At 44.0% G+C, this 24,354-nt stretch overlaps 1 long non-coding RNA gene across 1 annotated transcript; it reads left to right on the top strand.

Annotated features, from left to right (window-relative positions):
• Positions 1–19,005: 19,005 nt before the first annotated feature.
• Positions 19,006–21,678, top strand: LOC148865224 (uncharacterized). Its single transcript, XR_016110283.1, has 3 exons — positions 19,006–19,296; positions 19,380–19,474; positions 20,855–21,678. It is a non-coding gene; the product is annotated as an uncharacterized LOC148865224 (long non-coding RNA).
• The last annotated feature ends 2,676 nt before the right edge of the window (positions 21,679–24,354 follow it).

Genomic DNA, 24,354 nt, shown 5'->3' with positions numbered 1-24,354 from the left:
TGATATCCGCTTGCTTATTTTATACACTTCATCCAACACTACCTTGTTCTCAGCAGGCTCTTCCCTCAGTTCTTCCATTAGTTCATTTACCGAATCCACTTAACCATCTTTATTAGTATGAACCAGTGTTTTAAAAATGCAAGGCGCAGGTGTCAATTTGTGCCTGAGGCGTAAGGGGGAAAATCTATGATGCAGAAAAGTTATGGCATGGGAAGAGTTTTAACCAATCAAAACCACCCATGAATTTTGATAAATAACACCTGATTGATTACCACATTTGTGATTTCAGTTGATTGGTCAGAAAATTTTCAGATATATTATATTTTCCATATCATAGTCGAACCGGCGTAAGGAGAGGCATGTGCCTTTTAAAGCAAGGTGTAAAAAAAATAAAATAAAATAATAAAATAATTTAAAAAAATATTACATTCCTGATTCTACAAGCCGCATTTGTGCCAAACCCTCGAGGCAATGTTGTTCATTCATTCATCCTAATAAAATATCTTCTTAAAAAGCAATTAAAACTATAAAATCATTATTTTTTTTTGTGTGGGAACTAAGAACTTAAGACCTAACGTTGACTTGATTGGGCTTGCCTCGGGGGACGTAGCATGGGGATCCGAAGTCGGAGCCCCTGCCCCAACTGCTAAGCACAAAAAGAAAAATAAAAAAAGCATCAAATTTTCAAAAGGCGCACGTGTGGGCTGAGGCGCAAGGCGCACTAGGCATGCACCTTTTGAAAAAGCTGTGCCTAGACCTAGGCGAGGTGCCTATGCTAAAATATGCCTTGCTTGTGCGCCTAGGCGTGCCTGTTAAATCATTGGTATGAACCAAAATTTCCTTAGGCATTGATTTATACTTCGATATTTAAAGAGCATCTTGAACACAAGACTCTTTTGAGATTAATATCAGGTAGCGTTGCATGGACTCTTCTAAATGGACTATGTCCACATCAGACATGTGTTAGATTCTGATAGTTAACAAATTCTTGAGGGGACACATATACATGACATGTCTTTATCTCCTAGCTTTTTCATCATTATCATCTAAGCCTTATCCCAACCATATGGGGTCACCACCATGAATCTTATTTCACCATTCCATTCTAATCAATACTATAAGCCATACTAAATTATTAGTGTTTAAATCATTCTTATTGCTTTGACCCATGTCCCTTTCTGTCTATTCTTAGTTCCTTATCCTTCTAGCCCCTACAACTAGAGGTGTAAATCGAGCCAGGCCACCCGTGGCTCGACACAATAGCCCATAGGCTATGCTAGGCTTGACATGATGGTTCGTGTCGTGCTGGGCCTGGGGTTTGAAGTCCACAGGCTGGCATGGCACGACACGATCAAGCGGACCATGCCGCCTATGGACCAGCACAACTCATATATACTATTTATATATATTTATATATATACATAATATTTATATATAATATATAATATATTATATAAATTATAATTATATAATAAGATATAGTATATAATATATTAATAAAATAAATATTTTTTTATTTTATTGTACCAATTTATTTAATTATCGTATATATAAGCAATTGTATACATCAAAATTCATATAAAATTAAAATTTTAAGTTTTTTTCACTTTTTTTTAAATAAATAGACAAAAATAACTTTGGCCCAGTCCATGGCCCGACTTAGGCCAAGGCTTGGCCCATGGCACGGCACGGGCCCACGTGGGCTTGGGCTGTGCCGGGCCATGGCACGGCCCACTTTCCACCTCTACCTGCAACTTGTAACAAATCACTTCTTATGAGTGTTATCAAAGGTCTTCTATGTGACCAAACCATCTTAGGGTCTGTTTGGTTTGTAGTAATATGGGTTTGGAATCGGAATCAGAATGGGCTATTCCGATTCCAACTGTTTGGTTGGACAGAATCAAAATCCCATTCCCATTCCTGCTGGAATGGCATTCCGCCATTTGAGGGAATGGCCATTCCCTGCTCCTCCCTTGGGAATGAAATCCTATTCCTACTGATTTTAATTCCCATTCCTATTCCTGTTTGAACCAAACAGACTATGGGAATGGACCATTCCAATTCCGATTCCAGAGGATTTCGATTCCAATTCCGACTACGAACCAAATGGACCCTTAGTCTATTTTTTCTCATTGTATTACTTATTACAGCTACTCATAGTATCTTCGCATGACTTCAACTCATTCATTTCAACATATGCATGTTTTCCATATTCATTTTTTGGACATGTTGTTTCTTGACTGTCCAACACTCTATTTCATACAACATAGCTGGTCTTACAATTGTTTTATGAAAATTTCCTTTTAATCTAAGTGGTATTTGCTTATTATTTATTTGACATAAAGCTATTTGCAAAGAATGCTAACATTGAACTAAAGCAAATTTGCACCAGTTCAGTTTTGCAAGCATTTGATAAGGATGCACTTTTGTACTGAAAATAAAAGTAAATTTGTTTTTCTGACATATTTGCATTCAAAATGGGAGTAAAGTTTGCTCCCATTCAAAATAGAAGCAAACTTTTACATTCAAAATTGCTCAATCTAAAAGGATAGATTCTAGTCTTAGAATTCGTATTTATACCCATTACAACCAAATATGTTTGGTAAGAATACAACATTTATCAATAAAACAAACCCAAGTTTGCATTTTCATTAACCATATATATTTGCATTTGCACTCTTACCAAATGCAGCCAAATGAAAAGTTAATATACAAGACAAATGCCACTTTTCATATCAAATGTTACATAGTAACAAATGCAACATTTTAATTAAAACTGTTCTTTTGTAGATGTGTAATATTAGAATTCAAAACATGAACTATTTTAAAAGTATATATATGTTTTTAGAAAGGTGCGTCTAACTCCATGTTTTTGTCTTCCAAGTTAACTATTGGACATGTCTTGTAGTCCAACTCCATCCATAAAAAATGAACTATTTTAATATACATACTTCTGTATAAATGTGTCTTGTGAGTCTATATTTTCCTTTTTGTCTTGTAAGTCAGGCTATTTTTTTAATAATACATAAAAAAAGAAAGCATTGCATAGAAGACCACTGAAGGGGCTAGAAGAGCTTAGGGTAGATCAATAAGGACATGGGTAGAAGTAGTTTAAAATGATTTAAGCATTAATAATTTAACAGTGGATATGGCTTTAAATGGAGTGGATTGGCAAAACAGGATTCTTGTAGCTAACCCCATGTAGTTGGGATATGGCATGCATGGATGATGATGATGAAATTAACAAGAAATTTTTATTAAAAAGGAAAAAAGGGATACATTATAAAGGGCGATGAGGGTTCACCAGTCATACAAACAAACAAAAGGAGATAGAAGAAACAACATAAAACACACACACAAAAAAAAAAAAAAAGAAAAAACAATAGGTTAACCCATTGATCCCATTTCTTAAAAACACCAAACCCTATTTCGAGGTGCTTCCTTTGAGACCCCCATCAAATTTTGGTAAAATTTATCCATTCCATAATTCATTTTCCATAAATCAGGGCAATTTGGTCCCTTAGTCAAATTTTGTTTTCAAAGATTATAGACTATTGAACATGTATTGGATTCCAAATCTTGTTTTTGTGTCAATGAAACACAAATATTAGATTTATGAAATAAAAATACTAACCATGCATATCCATAGCTTTAAGTGATGATGAAGGAAGATTTGGCCCGACCTCTTTATTATGAGACACATGGCAGAAACGACAGCTCGGCAAAAGGGGCCAAGCATAGGCGGGAACAAGGGGACACACTTCGTCGAACTAACCCACCTTGTAACAGCTCGGGATAAACTTCGCCGAACTGCCACCTTGTAACAGCTCGGGATAGACTTCACCGAACTGCCACCTTGTAACAGTTCGGGATAGACCGCCGAACTAACCCACCTTGTAACAGCTCGGGATAGACTTCGCCGAACTGCCGCCTTGTAACAGCTCGGGATAGACTTCGCCGAACTGACCCACCTTGTAACAGCTCGGGATAGACTTTGCCGAATTGCCACCTTGTAACAGCTCGGGATAGACTTCGCCGAACTGACCCACCTTGTAACAGTTCGGGATACCTCTGAGCTCAAGACCGCCTCGCTCAGCACTTCGCATCATCTTCTGGGCACCAAAGCCAAACAAGTCGTACCATGCCTGACACCAGGGAAGTCCGTGCCCGAGAGCACCATACCTGACTGACTTGGGATCTGACGTTTGGTAGCAGCACTCTAAACGGCCACCTGCCACCGCCACTGACGCCGCCATCTCCAGTTAGACGGTTAGGCAGTGACGGTTCTGTCTCAGTAGAAGGGACGACGGCCGAGTTGACAAGCGCAAGGGTAATCATACCCGATCTGACAAGGGCCTCGGGACGAGTACACGAAGTGACTATAAGAGCCCCCTGCCCCCCGACAACGGAGGTATGCAAACTTTGCGCTATCTGGTATTACCTTGCTTTTGAAGGATTCTAACTTGAGCTTCGGAGCCTCTACACCGGGTTGCCCCCGGAGCTTTCCCATCTCTTCCATTTCAGGATCCCTGCTACCCCGTTCGGAAGCAAGGCAGCAGACAACTAAGACCAGCCGGATCGCGCTCCATCAATTGGCGCCGTCTGTGGGAAAACACTTCAAAAAGCCTCCCTCCAAACTTCGATACCCCCTTTCTTCTTCAAAAAACCCAACACTCATGGCCTCTTCCAGCAACACCGGACGCGGCACGGAGACAAACGCCACCGGGGAGCAACTTCAGGTCCCCGTAGTGTGCGTTGGACAGTTCACCATCCCCCTTTCGGCGGATGGGATCCCCATCCTGAACACGCCACAAGCAGTGGAACCCGTAAACCCTCCTACCACAAACGTCCCCTTTCCTCTCCCCATTGAGACAACTTTCACTGAACCAACTGCCGTCCCCCTGGCAGCTAGCTAAGACCGATTGGAGGACCTGATGCAGTGCATGCGGGCAATGCAAGCCCAAATGTAATAGTTCCAGCAACACCAGCTTCACCAGCACCAAGTGCTGCACAACATCTCCCAGTATCACTATCAACAGCAGTTCCCCCAACTGCCACTGAACCAACCACTACTTCCACCTCGCCACCCCGCTCCGAGGCCGGTCAAGGCCTCCCCGCAGGATGGGCGCCCCCGCCAGGCGAAGGCCTCTCGGCCCCAAAACCACCCCAACAGCCAGGCCTCGTCCCCAGGCCGAAGAGAGAAAAATGTCATCCCCGCCTCGCAACCCGCGGGTGGGTCGGGAACCTCGCCCGCGAGGTCGGCACCCCGGCGCTCCAAGCCCGAGCTCCCGCTCACTGAAAATCGATTCAGTGCCCTGGCGGCGGACTACCAGCATTCCGGGCACATCGAGCTCGGTAACACGGAGGCCAGCAGCGCCAGCACAAGGCCCGCTCAACGGAGAAGGCGCCGGCGAAGTCGCCAAACCACCACCCGCACCTTGTCGGAACTCAGAGGCAAAGCCACGAGCTCGGACGAGGTAGGTGCTACCCCGACTCTCTCCGTTCCTTCCCCCCTCGCATCGGAACTCCTGGCGGTCCCCTTACCCAGAGACTTCAAACTCCCACCTCTGGACAAGTACGACGGGTCCTTCAACCCCAACGACCACGTTGACGCCTTTCAGTCGCAAATGCACCTCGCCAGGGCTAGCGAATCGTGCATGTGCGTGGCCTTTACCACCACCCTCAGGGGGGTGGCCCGCACTTGGTACAGGAACCTGGCCCTTGGGTCGATAAAGTGCTGGGCCCAGTTCGTGCAAGTCTTCACCACACACTTAGTCACCAGCCGACGGTGCCCCAGAACAGAGGAAAGCATCTTCGGAGTGGTCCAAAGAGAAGGAGAATCTATTCGGGGCTACATCAAGCGGTTCAACGAGGCATGCTTGCAAATACCACAGTTGGACCCCGCAGTGCAGCTCGCGGCGGCCAAAAGAGGGGTGACGCACAAAGAGTTCAAATGGCACATGGTGGCCAACCAGCCTGCGACCGTGGCCGAATTCCTCAAACTCGCGGATAAGTTCATGAGGACAGAGGAAGAGATCAACCAACGAACTGAAGGCGGGAACGAGAAAAGAAAGAGAGAAGGCGAGCTCTCCAACCCGGTGAGTAGAAAAAACCCGACCCGAGAGCCGAAGCCGAACCAGTCCTTCCGGGCCCCCTAGCAGTTCGGACGGACTACACGCCGTTGAACACGAGGCAGATAGAGATCTTAATGACGACCAAGGGCGCTCCGTACGTTAAGTGGCCACCTCGCCTGAAGGGAAATCCGAACGATAGAAACAAGAATTTGTATTGTAGTTTCCATAGAGACCATGGTCATAGCACCTAACAGTGTAATAACCTCCGGGACGAGATAGAGGGACTCATCCGTCGCGAATACTTGAGAAACTTTGTACAACACAACAATAATAAAGCAGGTCGGCAAGGGGAGCATGAAAGGGATGCACCCGAGTCTAGCAACAGACCTGCCGAACCGTTGCAGAAGCAGCCTCTGGAAGAGAGGCCAGTTCGGGGAACCATCCATGTAATAGTGGGAGGATCGGTGGTAGTGGGGTGTACCTCGGCAGCAGCCCGGACTTCAGTTCGTGAAGCGGCCCTCGAAGAAACGAACCCCCCAAAGAGACCAAAGATCGAAGAGCCAATCTTTTTCACGGAGGACGACGCACGAGGAGTCCACTACCCCCATGATGACGCGCTTGTCATTAAGCTAAGGATCAGCGATTTCGAGGTCAGGCGCGTACTCATAGATTCGGGCAGCTCAGCGGACATCCTCTTCAAATCGGCATTTGACCAGCTGCAGTTAAAGAGGAGCGAGCTGAAGCCCGCGAACACTCCCCTGGTAGGTTTCAACGGAGAGGAAGTTAGGCCCCTCGGGAAAATAACTGTCCTTGTGGAAGTTGGCACATGGCCTTGTGCGGTCAGACTCAACCATGATTTCCTGGTAGTCGCGACCCCCTCCCCATACAATGCCATAATAGGGCGGCCGATCACGCATGTCCTACGGGCGACGGTCTCCACCTACTATTTGGCCATGAAGTTCCCTACGGACTTCGGTATAGGGGTAGCGCGGGGCGACCAGCTCGAGTCCCGCAAGTGCTACGTTGCCGCCCTAAAGGGAAAAACCAAGGCGGCCGACGACCTCGAGCTGGAGCGGCCGGCGGAGCAAGGTGAGGAGCGAGCTTCGCCCATGGAGGAAACAGTCGCAATCCCGACTTCAGCTACGGACCCAGCTCGCACACTAAGCATCGGAGCTTCCATCGAAGACCCCCTACGAGCCGAACTGGTGAGTTTTTTAATTCAAAATTTAGATATTTTTGCCTGGTCCGCGGACGACGTGCCCGGCATTAGCCCCGAACTGATAACTCACAAACTTAATACTAACCCTGTAGTCAGACCCGTTAGACAGAAGAAACGCAACTTAGCCCCAGAATGCTGGAGAGCGGTCGACAAGGAGGTTGAGAAGCTCCTCGCAGCAAACTTCATAAGGGAAGTCCACTACCCGATCTGGGTGGCCAACCCGGTGTTGGTAAAAAAGGCAAGCGGCAAGTGGCGCATGTGCGTCGACTATACTGACCTGAACCGAGCCTGCCCGAAAGATTGCTTCCCCCTCCCCAGAATTGACTGCCTAGTGGACTCGACCTCGGGAAACGAGTTGCTAAGCTTCCTGGACGCCTACTCGGGCTACAACCAAGTTAGGATGGACCCATCCGATGAGGAAAAAACTAGCTTCATAACCGAGTTCGGCCCCTGATTGGTACGAAGATAGAGTGCTATGTAGACGACATGGTCGCCAAAACTCAGTTTTCACAAGAGTTAATAGAAGACTTAGATTCTGTTTTCCAAATCCTGTGTCACTTTAGCATGAAGTTGAACCCCAACAAGTGTGTCTTCGGCGTCACCTCAGGCAAGTTCCTAGGCTACATTATCAATCGGCGCGGTATTGAGGCCAACCCGGACAAAATAAAAGCCATTCTAGATATGAAACCACCTCGGAAAGTAAAAGAGGTTCAGAGGCTAAACGGCCGCATAGCCGCTCTAAGCCGCTTCTTATCAAAGTCAGCAGACCGTTGCCTACCCTTCTTCAAGGCAGTCAAAGGCAAAGGGTTCGAATGGACCCAGGACTGCCAGTTCGCGTTCGACGAACTAAAAGGTTACCTCGCTAGTATACCAACCTTAGCCCGGCCCGAGGTGGGCGAGGTTTTACAACTGTACCTCTCGGCGAGCGACGAGGCGGTCAGTTCGGTACTAATAAAGGAAACAGACCGGGTCCAACGACCCATATATTATGTCAGTAAAATTTTGTAGGGAGCAGAGGCAAGGTACTCGGAGATAGAAAAACTAGCATATGCCCTAGTAATAGCAGCTCGGAAACTCCGCCCGTACTTCCAGGCTCACACCATCATCGTCCTAACTGACAAACCTCTTAGACAAGTTTTACTCAAACCCGAAGTCTCCGGTCGACTGACGAAATGGGCCATCGAACTCAGCGAGTACGACCTCCAGTACAAACCGAGAACCGCTATCAAGGCCCAAGCTTTGGCAGATTTTATCGCCGAGTGCACTTTCAGCCACGAAGCTCCACAGGTCGAGCCCGAGGTCCCCATTTGCGGCGAACCCGGAGCTCCTGAGCCCATAGAGTTTGAACCCCGTGAAGTAGCACCCAGTGTGGCCTCTCTCCTGATCAGGCGAAGAGCGAATTGGGATGAGGAGCCCTGGATCCTTCACGTGGATGGTTCCTCGAACCGGCAAGGCAGCGGAGCTGGAATAGTCTTGTGCAGCCCGAGCGGCACAAAAGTAGAGTACGCGCTACGCTTTGAGTTCACGGCATCCAACAACGAGGCAGAGTACGAAGCGCTAATCGCCAGGCTGGACCTAGCGCGAAAGGTTAAGGCAAAACACTTGGTCATCTGCAACGATTCTCAGCTCGTGGTAAACCAAGTTACCGGCGAATACGAAGCACGCGATCTCTCCATGATCGCATATTTGGCCAAAGTAAAAGAAGCCCTGCTCAACTTCCGGTCACACATCATCAGGCAAATCCCGAGGTCCGAAAACACTGAGGCCGACGCCCTGTCCCGGTTAGCCAGCACGAGTCACAACAATATGAGAACTGTGTACATAGAGGACTTACCTCGGCCTAGTATTCTCGGGGGGACAGAGGAGGTCGCTCCCATCTTAGAAGCAGAGCCGAGCTGGATCGATCCACTTGCGAGCTTCCCGATAGACAGAACCCTCCCTGTAGAATGCAATGCCGCCAAGAGGGTGCAGCGCCAGGCGGCCAAATATGTCATAATAGACGAACGGTTATACCGACGGTCATACACGCTCCCCTATTTGCGGTGCCTGCGACCTACCGAAGCCGAGTTTGTACTCCGCGACACTCATGAAGGCCTGTGTGGCGGACACTTGGGGGGCAGAGCACTCACCCAAAAGGCACTTCGACAAGGATACTACTGGCCAACGATGAAGGCAGAAGCTGTCGAGCTCGTCAGAAAATGCGACAAGTGTCAGAAGCATGCTAACATCCACCATCAACCTGCCTCCGACCTCAAATACCTCGCCAGCCCGTGGCCCTTTGCACAATGGGGCATCGACCTCCTTGGGCCATTCCCACCAGCAACAGGCGGAAGAAAATTCTTAGTTGTTGCGGTAGATTATTTTACGAAGTGGATAGAAGCCGAACCTCTGGCAATTGTTATGGCCCGAAACATACAGAACTTCTTTTGGAAGAACATAGTATGTCGGTTCGGATTACCTCGGGTTCTAATTTCCGACAACGGCAAACAGTTCGAGGATATCAAGTTCCAAGAGTGGTGCCAGGACATGGGGATTCGGCAAAATTTCACGTCAGTCGCGCACCCACAAGCAAACGATCAGACGGAAGTAATGAACAGAGCCATCCTGCGCGGACTGAAAGCACGTCTGGATCGAACTAAGGGATTGTGGGCCGAAGAGCTACCAAGTGTCTTATGGGCTCACCGAACGACCGAAAAAGCAGCCACGGGAGAAACCCCCTTCAACCTCACCTACGGCACTAAAGCGGTGATCCCGACGGAAATCGAAATACCAACGTTGCGATTAGAAACATACGACGATCGGACGAACGGAGACGAGTTACGCACCAACCTCGACCTACTGGACGAGGTAAGGGACCTCGCGCACTTCCGAACAGCAGCATACCAGCAGCAGGTAGCTCGCTACTACAATAGCAGAGTAAAGTGACGAAGCTTCCGAGTCGGCGACCTGGTCCTCCGGAAGATTATGGTGCCCGAACCCGACGTCGGCAAGCTTGGACCTAATTGGGAAGGGCCCTATAAAAGTAAAAACAGCGCTCGGGGGCGCATACGAACTCGAAACCTTGGAAGGCAAACGAGTACCCCGAACTTGGAACATCGTGAACTTGAGGCGATACTACCTATAAACCACCTAGCGAAGTGGACGAAATCAGGCCATGTGCCATAAGGCAATCCGAGGAACTTCAGCACATTATCAGCTCGGCAAAAATCAGTTTACGGCATAAAAGGCCACGGAAATTTAAAAACCCGGCAAAGAAACAGCTCGGGGAAGATGAGCAAGGGGAAAAAGACTCCATTGCAAGAAACAGTACATTGGCAAAAAAAAAAAAATTTACATGCCCGGAGCCACTTCTTCGCAATCGGAAGGCACTTCAACAACACCCGAAGGCCCTGCCTCTCCTTCAGAGTCTGGCTCGCCATCGGCAGCATTGGCCATCTCCTGAGTTATGCGCGAAGTGGTTATGGCACTTACATCGAGGTCGGGGTATGTATTTCGGATCATCCACCGGCTCAACTTGAACCCCCTCCTGTAAGAGTCCACCATCAGATCGTCAAAACGCGGGGAGGCAATGTAGTCTTCAACTGCCTTCTTTTTGGCGTCTTCAATGCCTTGGGAAAAAATCTGTGTTCTCTCCCTAATGTCCTCCTGAAGATACTCGACTTGATGCTGCAAATCCAACTTCAAGTCCGCCATGTGCTTGACAACTACCCCCATGGCCTCGGCGTCACGCTGAGACCTCGCCTGTCTGGCCATCGCGACGCGAGCAGCCTTTTCAGCAGCATAAGCAGCTGCCTCAGCAGCCCGGGTATTTGCCTCTGCAGCACGGAAGGCTTCTTCAGCAGCATGAGCAGCAGCCTCAGCAGCTCGTGCCTGTTGCGAGCTCCTCTCCACTTGGGCCGCCAAGGCATGAATCGAAGAATTCACCTACCAAAAGAAACAAGTGAGCAAAAAGACAACAGAAGCAACGGAATTAAATAAGACAGAATCTTACTTACCACCATGGCATGTGTTATGGCGCGGCAAGCGACCTGATTCAAGGGAAGATCGGTCCACGCCGCGACCTCCTCGGGGAAAGTAGCGTCCCTACTCTTCTGAAGAGCGTAGTTCGGCATCAACACGCTCCTAAACTCCCCTTGAGCTCCCGAGCCTGAGGGCCCAGCCCGCGTATGAGCAGACCCGGAGTGAGGAGCACTTGAGTACGCAGGAGCGCCCGTATGAGTGGTTTCAGCGAAAGGCGCCCCGACAGTCTCGTGCACCGGTAGAGTCACTTCGGGCTCCCTGGGCAGATCCTCTGTCGTATGGTCTGGGGCTTGGGGCTCCTCATCCAGGGGCAGCTCGTTACGAGTTCGCTTGGCGACCCGCTTCCTCCTCTTCATACCTTGGAACAAACGCCCGCCGCGAGTTCTCTCCGCATCCATCACACCTACAGAAACGAGTTCGACATCAAAAAAAAAAAAAAGCCGCATAGCCAGAAACCTACCCGAACTTAGGCCGACTGCAAAAAGCTTAGCCTCCGTTAAGTAGTGGTGGCACTTTAAGCCTTGCCGTGCCCACTGCCAAAGACCCTTCACCGTCTCTTTATCAAGAGTTACGCCCAAATCGGGAGCGGCCTCACCCCACCCGGTCTGAAAGGGCCATCCTTGTGCACTTCGCACGCCGAAGTAGTCCCGCTTCCACGCCGGGACCTTGTTAGGAAGATCGTGCAGAAGCTTAAAACCCTGGCGAGGAGTAAGGTAATACGCCCGTCTCCCTCCAGGAAGAGGACCCGCCTGTCTCTTGAGCATCAAGATAGAGGAGAATATCTCTAAGTCCAAGGGGAAGTTCTACTCGCAAAAAAGGGATATTGTCCCCACCAGGTTCTGAATAGAGTTCGGATGAAGCTGGCCAATGGTAACACCGAAGTGGTTTATGACTTCGACGAGAAGGGGATGGAAAGGAAGTCCCAACCCTGCAGCGAGCTGCTCTCAAAAAATCACGATCTCGTCGGGACCGTGTTCCCAAGGAAAGCTACCCGAAGGAATGAAATATGTGTACCCCCCAGGAAGATTGTAAGACAGAAGTATGGATTGAAGTCCCTCAGGCGTCATGGTCGAAGGACCAAACCTGTCTAGCATCCGACCTCGGCGGGAGGTAGACGCCAAACTGCTCGAAGCAACTCGGCCCACTGGTTCATAGTCTTCAAGCTCCACCTCAGGATCACTGAGGCAGTCTGGGGACACGGCTCGGTTGGTGGAACCTACGTCGGCCCTACTCGAAGAATCGTCTGAGCTATCAAAGCTAGACATTGGGGAAAAGATAGATTCAAGAAAGTACTCACCGGAAAGTTTGAAGAACAAAGCCAAAGAACCGTGAAGACTGTACAACTAGCCTTGACGCGAGCTGGAAAAGACTTAGACGCGAGTTGAAAGGTTGGACGCGAACTCGATAGACAAACCGCAGAAGTGACAAACCAACCGGGGTCCCCCACTATTTATAGCTACAGTAACCAAGAATCGACCGTGCTGACTGAAGACGATCCAACGGCCCACGTTCTTACCAACCGCACAACCCTTAAAGTCGAGACGTGATTGGCGCACGTCTTTCCGAAAAAAGCGAAATGTCAGCACATTTTTTTGAAACCGACGTCGCTTCGACACGCATCTTTTCGAAGCTGACGCACCGCACGCCTCCCTGACAGTCAATGGCGCACGTACAGCAGTGGTGTGCCTTTTTGAAATGACCCGCTGTCACGTCCCAGCGGCGCGAGTTGGTTTGAAATTTAAAACGCACGGTCACAACCACCAGCGTTCTTGAGTAAGCACATTTCCAGCCTTCTCGAAAACTGAAAAAACCCTAGCAAAAGCGTCTCATACAGTGAAGGTTTGAAGGACGGGACAAATCTACAACCACCTCGTGAAAACTCCTCGCACCATGGCAAGGCCCTCGGTGCAAGGAGTGGGGGGCAATTGATGAAGGAAGATTTGGCCCGACCTCTTTATTATGAGACACGTGGCAGAAACGACAGCTCGGCAAAAGGGGCCAAGCCTAGGCGGGAACAAGGGGACACACTTCGCCGAACTAACCCACCTTGTAACAGCTCGGGATAGACTTCGCCGAACTGCCACCTTGTAACAGCTCGGGATAGACTTCGCCGAACTGCCACCTTGTAACAGTTCGGGATAGACCGCCGAACTAACCCACCTTGTAACAGCTCGGGATAGACTTCGCCGAACTGCCGCCTTGTAACAGCTCGGGATACACTTCGCCGAACTGACCCACCTTGTAACAGCTCGGGATAGACTTCGCCGAACTGACCCACCTTGTAACAGTTCGGGATACCTCCGAGCTCAAGACCGCCTCGCTCAGCACTTCGCATCATCTTCTGGGCACCAAAGCCAAACAAGTCGTACCATGCCTGACACCAGGGAAGTCCGTGCCCGAGGGCGCCACGCCTGACTGACTTGGGATCTGACGTTTGGCAGCAGCACTCTAAACGGCCACCTGCCACCGCCACTGATGCCGCCATCTCCAGTTAGACGGTTAGGCAGTGACGGTTCTGTCTCAGCAGAAGGGACGACGGCCGAGTTGACAAGCGTAGTGGTAATCATACCCGATCTGACAAGGGCCTCGGGACGAGTACACGAAGTGACTATAAGAGCCCCCTGCCCCCCCACAACGGAGGTATGCAAACTTTGCGCTATCTGGTATTACCTTGCTTTTGAAGGATTCTAACTTGAGCTTCGGAGCCTCTACACCGGGTTCCCCCCGGAGCTTTCCCATCTCTTCCATTTCAGGATCCCTGCTACCCCGTTCGGAAGCAAGGCAGTGGACAGCTAAGACCAGTCGGATCGCGCTCCATCAAGTGCTATTGCTAACAACCTCAAAAATTAAACCATCCTTCAAGTTACTCTTTACATTGGAGTCATTTGATGCCTTTAAATTATGCTTTAAGAAATCTTATCATATAATTCTTAATTGTTCATTCTGATACTTAATAATAATTATTAATAGAATAGTGAAGAAAAAACTATAAAGTGAAATGTGTTAAAAAATCAAGAGAGATTACCTTAAATCAAGACTATGAAACTCAAATCTAAACTTATGTTTTGAGCACAATCTTGGTATTGGGGCCTTACAACAATCACCCACAATATAAAATCACAAGGTATTTAAAATAGCAACCATGAGAAATCTAATAGCAACAAAAAAATGATGAAATCCAACCAAAGACAAATAAAAACAAGCACCAAAAAGAACACAAAAATTTACGTGGTTCGGCCTTACTGCCTACATCCATAGAAAATAAGAAACCTATTTTTTACTATGAAAGAAAACTGAGAAACAATACAAGTACCTTGCGACTTGCAGCCCAAACCAACCCTTAACCCTTATACACCTGTTCTCCCTTTCCTCTCAACCCAAAGAACAAAAACAAGAAAAAAAAAACAACTCTCACACCAAGAGCACTTTGTATTTTTCTCTCATACTTTCTCTCCAAAAAAGCCTTAACCCTACATACAAAAGAAAGCTTTTATATGTAAAACCTTTTTAACCTAAAGAGGGATTATACCAATCGTTAGATTAAAATTAATCCAATGGTTATAAAAATAATACACAATCCCAATAATCTCCGCCTTGGCTTATTTTTCAACCACCTTAGAGATATGCTACTTGTGCCTCCACCTATTTGCAAATACTGCAAACCTCCATTAGCCTTATAAAATACCACCAGTTACACATAACATGAATCATTCGGTCCTGAATCCACTTGATTCAAACAAAATGACCAATGTACTTGTATAACTGTACCCAAGCTAACAATCCTAATTAACTTCAGAGAGGGACTTCGATCCTTCCTCTCTTCCAACAGGAATCTTCCTCTTACCATCATCTATACATTGGAAACTTACAGCACTTGTCTCCACTCTATCCCTAAAAGAGACCCTCCCTTGTAGGGTTCGGATATCCATATGATGGATCTCTCATCCCTTCAGTGGTATCAGAGCCATGGTTCAAATCTTGAACCGAAATAAATCGGATATGAACCTGCGCAAATGGACAGAAGGCGTTCTACCCGATTTGCGCAGATTGTGGTTTTTCTGGGAATTTGTTTCCCAGATCAAGGGTGAATGATCTAAAATTAATTCTTTATAAATCTAAAATTTATTTAGAATTGTTCTTTATAATTTTCTTGATTTATGGGTTGTTCGTACAAAGGAGATCGAATTCTTTACTGGCGCAGGATATCTGCGATTTTGCAGTTCTATTACTTTTGTTCTGTAATTAATTATTTTTAATTTTCTTGACTGAATATATATGAATTCGATCTAATGTAATATTAATAGAAAATTAGGGTTTTTCTATTTATTTTATTTCATGATTGAAGATGGCTGCGCGAGAGAAGGAGAATTCACTGATAAGGAAATCGCTATTTGTGATTTGTAGTTTATGAAACTACAAGCTGTGATCTAACATCTGTTTTGCAGGTTGGGAGATGTGCGAACAGCCTTGTTACTGATTTCTGTTTGTCTTTGGTTAGTAATTAATTTCAGATCATTTTCTTGAATTAAAAATCAAATCCTAGACCCATTCGAACCAGATTGGACCGAATCTATGGTTGGAGAAAATTTGCACATACATTTGGAGATTGTGAGAATGTCTCCATCATTATCAAGTGCAATTGCCACACTTCCAAATTCATCCCCACTCCTTTTTCGTGTAGGACAATCTCTTTTCATATGACCAAATTCCTTGTATCTATAACAATGCATTTTTCTCTTTTTCCTAACCTTGGATTTAAGCTTGCCGCTCTTAGATCCCCTGTCAAACAACCTTCTTTTTCAATCCGTTCCCAACGTAACCAACATAGAGTCTTGCTTGCCCTCGTACTTGGGCTTCCTCCTAACCTAATTGGATAGAAGAGATGCAGTAACTTCTTCCCGCTCCATTTTATCTTTCTCATACAACAATGTTGTCACCAAGTTTTCATACAATTCAATAAGTGAGGTAAGAAGCAAAAGAGCCATGTCCTCTTCTTCCACATTGACATCAACTTTCCCTAGTTGATCCAAGATACTATTGAATACTTTTAGGTACTCTAGGAGATTCCCACCTTCTTCCATCTAGCCCATACAACTACTGCTTCAATTATAGTTTTGTAGTTAAATTTTTTCCCAAATAAAGCTTCTCTAGCTTATCCCACAATTCCAGTACAAAATCTTCCTCCATAACATTATCAGCTATGAACAATTGAATTGTACTAACACACCTTGACATGATGTCCTCCCAATCAACATCTTTCATGTCTGCTGACTTCTCATCATTTCCCTTCAATGCTCTAGCCAAGCCTTGTTGAACTAGGACATTCTTTACCCTTCTTTTCCATAGGGTAAAGCTACCTTTGCCATTAAACCTCTAAATCTATAACTAAGAACCAGTACCTTTTGATGCCATTATCTCTTAAGCAATTTTACAAACACATTGTAAACACTAACTTGTGAGCTCTGATATCACTTTGTTTAGGGCCTCACAACAACCACAAGAAATCTAATAACAACAAAATATGATGAAATCCAAGCAAAGACAAATAAAAATAAGCACCACAAAGAACACAAAGATTTACGTTATTCGGCCTTACTACCTGTGTTCACGAGTGAGATGAAACATGTTCTTCATTATGAAAGAAAACTGAGAAACAATATAAGTACTTTGTGGCTTATAACCCAAACCAACACTTAACCCTTGTACACCTGTTCTCTCTTTCCTCTCAACCCGACGAACAAAAACAAGAGAAAAAAAAACCCACTCTCACACCAATAGCACTATGTATTTTTCTCTCACATGTTCTCTCCAAAAAAGCCTTAACCCTACATTCAAAAGAAAGCTTTTATATGTAAACCTCTTTAACCTAAAGAGAGACAACCCCAACCGTTAGATTAAAATTAATCCAACTGTTGTAAAAATAAGACACAATCCCAATAATCTTCAGCTTCACTTATTTTTCAACCACCTTAGAGATATACTATTTGTGCCTCCACCTGTTTACAAATACCGCAAGCATCCATTGGCCTTGTAAAATACCACCACCTACACATAACATGAATCATTCGGTCCTGACTCCATTTGATCCAAACAAAATGGCTAATGTACTTGTGTAACTGTACCAAAGCTAATAATCCTAGTTAACTTCAGAGAGGGACCTTGATCCTTCCTCTCACCATCCTCTCACCATCACCTATACCTTGGAAACTTGCAGTAGTTGTCTCCACTCTATTCGCAAAAGAGACCCTCCGTGTGGCCACACTACCTTACTTATTCCATTTCCAACATCCTGTCGTGGTGGGAGTCATTGTACTCCCAACTAGATGATACAAACCCTAGCATTTTTCTCCCTTCATCAGGACTATACTACCGCGTATGATTTTCATGGCTTTAACTATAGCAAAAATATTGCATTCATTGGAGTTTAACTGACCAAGTGATATTAGATTCCTCCACATTTTTGGGACATACGCCACACCAGTCAAAGTGCAAACCACTCCATCAAACATTTTGATTTCATTGTCCCAACACTCGCAATGTTACACGTAGATCCATCACCCAAGGAGGCAACACTTGTCTTCCTCTCTTGAAATGTGTCAAAATATTCCTTTCTAGAGCAAATATGCATAGAACATCCAGAATTTAAAACCCACTCATTTGGAGAAAAATTGCACATACATTCAGAGACTATGAGAACGCCTCCATCATTATTAGATGCAATTGCCATGTTTCTAGATTCATCCCCATTCCTTTTTTGTGCAGGACAATCTTTCTTCATGTAACCAAATTCCTTGCATCTATAACATTGTATCTTGCTCTTTTTCCTAGCCTTAGATTTAGACATGCTACTCTCATATCCCTTCTAAAACAACCTTCCTTTTTGATCCGTTCCTAGCGTAACCAATACGAGTCTTGCATGCTCTCATACTTGGTCTTCCTCCTAACCTCATTGGATAGAAGAGATACAGTAACTTCTTCTAGCTTCATTGTTTCTTTCTCGTACAACAATGTTGTCACCAAGTTTTCATACTATAACATTTAAATAGTCCTGAATTTCTTAATTGAAACTTTCTTTAAATAGATATAGATAACAAATGGGGGAGAGGATAAATAGGAATTAGAGATAATTTACGAGAGAATCTCTCTACTAAATTAGAGATAATTTAAGAGATAAATATGAGTTAGAGATAATTTAGGAGATAAATAGGAATTAGAATCAATTTAGGAGGAAGTAGGGGAAAGTGGTGACACTTGGCTAAACATTAAAAAAGGAAATCACTCTTTCTTTATGGTTGTTAAAAATAGTTAAGCTTATGTGATTTCCTTATTGGTTTAATGGGTAATAATGTGGAATTAAAAAAATATAAAATTAAAAAAAAAACAAAAAATTTGAAAGAGGGTTTGAAACAATGAGAGGTATGGTGATATGGGCAGACCAAATATTGAGGTAAGAGACGATGGTGATACTCACTACACTAGATAGATCTGAAATTCCTCGAATTTGAAAGTTCTATATGACAAAGACATTTCGTGAAAGACTTAAACATATCTTCAATTTTCAAAAATTGACATAAAGATACGTTGTGGTTTTAAAATGAACTTAAACATATCTTATGACTATTTTACCCTTCATTTTCTTTTAAATTTTCAAAAAGCAATAATTTGATTTACATAAAAGTCTTTTATTAGGCTGCGTTTGTTTGGGTGGAAAATCGAACCGGGGTAAACTTTACACCCCGGTTCGATTTTACATATGTTTGGTAAGCACGTAATTTTATACCGAAAATCGGTGTAAAACTCCACTTTTCACCGATAATCGATGTAAATTATACATCAAAATTATCGATGTAAAACTCATCGGTTCTATCATCGACGTAAACTCCTCTCACTCTACCCTGTCTGTCTCGCGTGTCTCTCTGCTCCGTTCTTCGTCTACTCCGTTAGCTCTCTCGCCAGTGCCGCTACTTCTCCGCCGAATATCCAGTAATCTCTCTCTCACCCCCTCTCAGTTTTCCCTCTCACTCACACACACACACTCTCTCATTGATCTGCTCTCTTTATTGCAGATCCCAGCCTATATTCGAAATCAATCCCAGCCACAAGGCTCGAGGAGGCCAGGTTGCACCCAAGGTTCCGACAGTTAATCATTAACATTGCACAGGTTCGCTTTGATTTCCTTATCGATTCTTCTGTTTTTTCATTGTGCTTGTTTGATCGCACTATATTCGAATGTTGCTTCTTGTTTTGTGTCAGCTTTTACGGAGTTGGGTTTTGATTTCATTATCAATTTCTTTTCGTGAGATTGTGTAATTTTATATGGATTGATCAAGGGTTTCTGTGAATGCCTACATTCTAAAGGAATTCTCCTTGTTTTCAATATGCATTTCCCTGTATAATTCGATGGAAGTATTTGATAGAGCTTGTAGCCCTAGGAATCATCTATCATAACCTCCTTCCTCTTCTGATGAATGCTTTGGATGGCCAAGCTACAACCAGAAAAGACAAATCACCTGGCGTTACAAAAACTTTAAATCAATAATATTAATTAACAGGTAGAGTCTAACTTTAACTTGCTGAAGAAGAAGAGATTTCTCTTTTAGTCTCCCTACCAAACAAAAAGAAAAAAGCCCAATGCTGGTTGTTGTTGATAGTATTCTTACTCTGGATCGTTTAAAATCTAGACCTCAAATCTAGAGGATTTCACTTGTCAAATGGCCTTTCCTTGCACCCTTCATCTATAACCATGATAAGGTGGTAGCTATTCTGTTTCAGGCACAAAAAAAGCCCATTCATCTATTGTTTATTTATTAGTTTTATTTGTTTAATTTTGTCCATCTTTTTTAATATTTGGAATGTCATGGAATGTGCTAATCCACATGGCAAGGAGTTTTAGCGGGTTCAAGAATCTGACTTGTGGTTGTTTATTTATTTATTGATTTTTATATGATTTATATGATATTGGAGTGTTGTGAGATATGCTAGGAGTTTTAGGGGATTTTGTGAATCTATCACATAGAGATTTTAATTTTATTTAAAATCATGATGTTTAATATTGGAGTGCAATGAGATGTGCTAAGTGCTAACCCACATAACAAGGATGTTTATTATTGTTATGCCCTTAGTTGAAAGTTATTGCAAGTGTTGAGGTTTGAGACTTTGAGGCCTTCTATGGTTTTTCCAACAACAAACTTATCTTCAACTCCCCTTAGTGAAGAGCATGCAAATGCAATGTAGCCTGCAATTTCTAATATGTCATTTTGCTCTGTTTTGCTTAATTGTTGTGTATGATTTGTATATTGTATATTTTAATTTGGAGATCATGTATTCATTTTAGTCCTGCCATAGTGTCACGTCAAGGAGATTAATTATTAACAGGTTTGGGCCATAACCACAGATCAAGCCCCAAAACTACTTGAATATCTTACTTGATCTCTGTCACTTATAGTAGGCCCAAGCCAGGTCAATTGTACGCAGATTCAATCCTTTAACCTCTTTGCAATGGTCATATGAACCTAACTAATTTCTGTTTTGTTTGCTTAAGGTAGTCAAAACCCACACTCCAGTGTAATTTTTCTTGGTTGAAGGCTCAAGGCTAGGCTATTGCTTCTTGGTGTTTTGTGGATCGCTTAAAGTGAGAGCTTTAGGTAATGTGAATCCAAATACCCCTGACTGGTGACCCATCTGGTGCTTTCTCATTTTTCAACATGATCCAAGGCCCAGTGATAAATCATAAATGGTTTCTCCACAAAATCCATCTGGAAAACTGTAGCTGCATCCGAAATTGCTTTCTTCATCTGAAGTGCAATATGGGAAAATGTCCTATTAGGAACAGACTGGTTAGAAGAGGCATGACCCTAGATTCCACTACATGCACTCTTTGTGAGTTGTGACTCTATGGAGGAAATGATAAATACTTTGCTGCTCGACTGAAGATTTTCTACACAAATATGGTCCCACTGCATAAAACTTTTTGGGGTCTCCTGGTGTTTATCATACTCTATCATGGATCATTTGAAGTGCTAGAAATTAAAAGGCCTAAGCAGAAGGTGTCCACTTTCAAGAGGACTACCCCCTTGACAGTCACATGGTCCATGTGGCAAGAAAGCATTAGCAGAATTTTTTTATCCGAAAATGAAGCAATAGCAAAATTTTCAAGGACAGAAGCCAATCAACAGAGTTAGTATTGAGAAACACTATTGGAATACTTACATCCTAGCTATCCATACACTAGGCTTTGTTTTTTGAGTAATCCATACAATGGGATTTCAGGGCCTTTGGTTGAGCCCGATACCTTTTTTTGTAATTAACTGATTATTTTATGTTTTCTATATATGCTTTTGGGTGCCATGAATAGGTCCTTGATATACAGGTTTTGAAGGCTCCCCATCTTTCTATGATTAATTCAAAATTTTCTTTATCTTCTTCAAAAAATATAAACTAAATTTCCCATGTAAAACATACCATAAAAAGGGAATATTTTCAAATGTCTTATTAAAGGAAGAGTAATATGTATCAGAATCACCAGATCCTCATTAGCCACGGTTTTTCCAATGCAAAACAAGAGACAATCGTAGATAAAAGTGAGTGGGAATAATGAGTAAAAAAACTTAGTTATAGCAGAAGTTATTTAACTCATTTGAGAGTCCCTTGCCCCTCAGATTCTTTAATCATAAAATATGTGTTTGACAAAAGGAACATATGTTCTACATGGATCTTAAAGCATGAACATGTAGATAAAGAGATGTTCTCAATATGCAGCTGTAGTGATGTGTGAGTAGGTGTGGATAGGGTTCTTGCGAGTAGGAGATCCAAACTGAAAGGGATGGTAAAATCTATCGTATGGTCGCCAAAACAGTTGCAGAATGGGTGGGCGAATTTCAAAAATTTTCTATCTACCTTTTAACTGGGAATTACATTCCCTAATTTTAGAATCAAAATTCAAGGATCCTACTTGAACTAGGACCGAACCAAATCTGAACCAAAAGTGAAGGGAGTAATTATACCTGATCTAGAGAAATAATATCTCTCAAAGTTGGTGTCAAGCCCAAAGAAGGCACCAAGATCTGCTCCTACTAAAGAAGACACGGCAACTGTGGAACAGAACCAGTAGATTACGTCCTACACACTGAATCCTTCACAAGAATCCTTTAGATGGCAATGAGCACCAAACAGAATCAATCTTTCAACAAAGACCGATATCAAGAACGTTTCTTGATCTTTCTCTGACAGAGAAAACGAACTGCAATAGATAGTGGCAACTGCAACAGGAGGGAGCAAGAGAAGAAGATGGCGAATTGCTTTTTCTTCTCTAGGGTTTCTGAGATCCTATCTCACAAAACTGCAGAATGTGTTCTGTGTAAATCCCCTAGGGTTCGAAATCCTATAAATCAAATAGGGTTTCCTCTAGTTGCTTAATGATTAAGAAAAGATCTCTTGATCATATTAGGAGTTGCCTTTATCCAAATCTGTATTTGGATTAGAACTCTTCTTAATCTTATCTGCAGATTAGATAAGCTTTTGGGCTCATCCTAATATCAGATCCACCCCTTAATAGTGATTGATCAAATCAGCCCAGTTCGAAATGAGCTTTAGGCCCAATTAGGTTATGTGCTCAAATGTCTTCCAAACTGTTGCCCAGTTGGGCTTTTTTGTATGGCGTGTGACCCAAGCATTGATCTACACACCAGCCACATGGGTTCGACCCAGCCTCTGTTTTAAGGCCTGGTCGAATTCACTAGAGAGCCCAGTGAACCCCTTGAGTCCATCATATTGACCCTATGAGCCCAACACTTACACTAAGTAGTCCCTGGGCCAAGCCATCTTATAAAAACCCAAGGACTATGGGTAGGTGCAAGATTAGCCCATCAGGTGTTATCTCAAATGGCCTTACACTTAACCTCTCAGACCATAATGATCAAACACTGCCCGATAAGAGATGACCTCTCCATCGGCTGCAAGGAACAGTGCTGCACTCTCTACTTACATGGATCCCGGGAATTAAAGCCATTTGCAAATATTTTGAAGCCATACTTAAATATATATCATATATATAAATTTTGCAAAACAAAATTCCAACGGTTGAAATCAACTGTCGGTAGTTTGGTTTCCATCAGAGAGAGTGCATCCCCGATCTTTACCTTTATTCGACAAAGGTGCTGATCCCGTCACTATGATCACCCACTCAGATGAATTCTCAGACTGTCCCAACATACCCAAGTTTTGACCCCCCCGGTAAGGATCTCACTGGTTGGCATATCAAAGACAGCCCAATCCAACACGTAGTGTAGTACCATAATCAGGTTTAGGGGTCAGGTGTAATTTTTCAGTTTTGCCCATCAATATCCAAGGTCCAAGGCAATATTGGAAATTTGGTCTGGTTCAAGGGTTCAAGTAATCCTACATTGCGTGTGCCTTGGGTCTCACTTTGGCGGCTGAGGCAAGCCACCCCAACAATTGGTAGCACACCAATGTTAGCTTTGACAAGATAAATCTCCTCAGACTTATCCAACGACTGTGAATATTTAAAACCAACACAAGTCTCATTTAGCGTCCAGTTTTAGGGTCTTACACAGAATTATACCACACAACATGAATCAAACATATACTTCATTTATTTATATTAAATATCAAAAGTACATCAAAACTGATTGAAGCTAGGGCATACAAAAACTGTCTAACACGAACATCGTTCTATGAGAAACAAATCTGGTCTCCTAGATACAGGTACAACTCCTCAAGAGGTGGGACAGCTATAATTTAAATACATATTAAAAAATATATACAATAATATCAGCCAATTGCATCACCACCTCATCAGAATGGAGATAGTTTGAGACCAGATATGAAGAATCAAAATGATGAGGTCGCAGATGAGCCATGTCTTTCCCCCAAGATTGACCACCTAACGATGAATCTCTCCAACCTGCCTATAACAACCTCGAGAGGGTTAGCTTTGGATTCAAAGATCCTATGGTTCCTCTTAGGCCACAAGCACCAGCATACAAGAAAGGGGACCATAGAACTACAAGAAATTTCCCCTTC

Source organism: Nelumbo lutea, chromosome 3, assembly GCF_056320005.1.
Source record: "Nelumbo lutea isolate HS-2025 chromosome 3, American lotus-T2T, whole genome shotgun sequence".
Lineage (NCBI taxonomy): Eukaryota > Viridiplantae > Streptophyta > Magnoliopsida > Proteales > Nelumbonaceae > Nelumbo > Nelumbo lutea.
Note: the sequence above shows the minus strand (reverse complement) of the source record. Positions and strands in the feature narration are given on the sequence as shown.